The 2,698-nt window shown below is 41.8% G+C and overlaps 1 long non-coding RNA gene across 1 annotated transcript in view; it reads left to right on the forward strand.

The window, feature by feature from the left end:
- The window catches only part of LOC111472532, a 3,529-nt gene extending 1,458 nt beyond the window's left edge, over nt 1-2,071 (forward strand). Inside the window, exon 3 of the long non-coding RNA XR_002715444.1 lies at nt 2,059-2,071. This is a non-coding gene — a long non-coding RNA (uncharacterized LOC111472532). The remainder of the gene's footprint in view (nt 1-2,058) is intronic.
- The last annotated feature ends 627 nt before the right edge of the window (nt 2,072-2,698 follow it).

A 2,698-nucleotide genomic window follows, 5' to 3' on the forward strand; every position in this document is an offset into this window, starting at 1 on the left:
AAACGGTGCATCCCTACCCATTACCCACATCGGTACTCTTTCTCCTGTTCCAAATATTCACTTATTAGATGTCTTGGTTGTCCCTCACCTCACTAAAAATCTTCTTTCCATAAGTAAATTAATGTCTGATTTTCCTCTCTCCGTTACATTTACTAATAATCTTATTACTATCCAGAATCATCAAACAGGAAGGGTGGTGGCAACCGGTAAAAGAGATGGAGGGCTATATGTGCTGGAGCGCGGCAACTCTGCTTTTATTTCAGCCCTTAAAAACAAATCTTTACGTGCTTCATATGATTTATGGCATGCTCGTCTGGGTCATGTGAATCATTCTGTTATTTCTTTTTTAAATAAAAAAGGTCATCTTTCTCTTACGTCTTTATTGCCTTCTCCATCATTATGTAATAGTTGTCAGCTTGCGAAAAGCCATCGATTGCCTTATTCCCGCAATGAACGTAGGTCGTCTCATGTGTTAGATCTTATTCATTGTGATCTTTGGGGTCCTTCTCCCGTCAAATCAAATTCGGGTTTTCTTTATTATGCTATTTTTATTGATGATTATTCTCGATTCACTTGGTTTTACCCTTTAAAATTTAAATCTGATTTTTTTGATATTTTTCTTCAATTTCAAAAATTTGTGGAAAATCAATATTCTTCTCGTATCAAGGTATTTCAAAGCGATGGTGGTACCGAATTTACTAGTACTTGTTTCAAAACTCATTTACGTAATTCTGGCATCCACCATCAACTCTCTTGTCCATATACACCTGCTCAAAATGGTCGTGTTGAGAGAAAACATCGTCATGTGACTGAGACTGGCTTGGCCCTTCTCTTTCACTCTCATCTTTCTCCTCGTTTTTGGGTTGACGCCTTCAGCACTGCAGCTTATATTATCAACCGGTTGCCTACTCCACTTCTTGGAGGTAAGTCACCCTTTGAACTCCTTTATGGCTACACTCCACATTATGACAATTTTCATCCCTTTGGTTGTCGTGTTTATCCTTATTTGCGTGATTATATGCCTAACAAGCTTTCTCCCCGCAGCATTCCTTGTATTTTTTTGGGTTATAGTCCTGTTCATAAAGGGTTCCGCTGTCTTGATCCCGCCACCACTAAGCTATATATCACCTGCCATGCTCAATTTGATGAAACTCACTTTCCTGCTATCCCTAGCTCCCAAGCCCAACCTCTTTCCACTATTCCTATTTCAAATTTCTTGGAACCACATCTTCATCATATTGATTCATCCCCCCCTACCACTTCATCACCGCACATTCCTCAATCCAGTTCATCCCCGTGTGATATTTGTTCTGACCTTGTAGATGAGTCTGTGCAGGTTGATACTTCTCTTGCAGGTTCCACTTTGTCACCCTCGACTTCTAATTCAACCTCTATTGAACCTCCTGTTGATTTCTCTTCTTTGGGCACTCATCCTATGATCACACGCGCCAAAGCTGGTATATTCAAGACTCGTCATCCAGCAAATCTTGGTATGTTGGGCTCATCTGGACTTCTCTCTGCTCTTCTTGCATCCACTGAGCCAAAAGGATTCAAATCTGCGGCTAAGAATCCTGCTTGGGTGGCTGCCATGGATGAAGAAATTCGAGCGTTACAACAAAATGATACTTGGACTTTGGTTCCTCGCCCTGCCAACACCAACATCGTGGGCTCTAAATGGGTGTTTCGTATTAAATATTTGCCCGATGGATCCGTCGAGCGTTTCAAGGCTCGTCTCGTTGCCAAAGGTTATACTCAGGTTCCTGGTCTTGACTACACTGACACTTTCAGTCCAGTTGTCAAAGCTACCACTGTCCGTGTTGTGCTTTCTATTGCAGTCACAAATAAATGGCCTCTTCGACAACTTGATGTCAAGAATGCTTTTCTCAATGGAACGCTTATTGAACGTGTTCATATGGAACAACCTCCTGGGTATGTTGATCCTCGATTTCCAAAGCATGTTTGTCTATTAAAGAAAGCTCTCTATGGCTTAAAGCAAGCTCCTCGTGCTTGGTTTCAGCGTTTTAGCTCATTTCTTCTCACACTTGGGTTTTCTTGTAGTCGCGCTGACACGTCCCTTTTTGTCTTTCATCAGCAATCTAACCTTATCTATTTGCTTCTTTATGTTGATGACATTATTGTTACCGGCAACAACTCATCTCTTATTAACAGCTTTACTCGCAAGCTTCATTCTGAGTTTGCTACCAAAGATTTGGGTTCTCTCAGTTACTTTCTTGGTCTTGAAGCTTCACCCACTCCTGATGGTCTCTTTATCAGTCAGTTAAAATATGCTCGAGATATTCTTACTCGTGCTCAGTTGCTCGATAGCAAACCAGTTCACACTCCCATGGTTGTTTCTCAACACCTGACTGCTGATGGTTCTCCTTTCTCTGATCCTACTCTCTACAGATCTCTTGTTGGCGCCCTTCAGTACTTGACTATCACGCGTCCAGATATTGCCTATGCTGTCAATTCTGTCAGTCAATTCTTGCATGCCCCTACTGCAGATCACTTTCTTGCTGTCAAACGTATTCTTCGCTATGTCAAAGGAACACTCCACTTTGGTCTTATCTTTCGTCCATCCACTGTTCCTAGTACGCTAGTCGCTTATTCGGATGCTGACTGGGCTGGTTGTCCCGATACTCGTCGTTCTACATCCGGCTATTCTATTTATCTTGGTAACAATCTCATTTCTTGGAGT

This window comes from Cucurbita maxima, unplaced genomic scaffold, assembly GCF_002738345.1.
Source record: "Cucurbita maxima cultivar Rimu unplaced genomic scaffold, Cmax_1.0 Cma_Scf00077, whole genome shotgun sequence".
In the NCBI taxonomy this organism is placed as follows: Eukaryota; Viridiplantae; Streptophyta; class Magnoliopsida; order Cucurbitales; family Cucurbitaceae; genus Cucurbita; species Cucurbita maxima.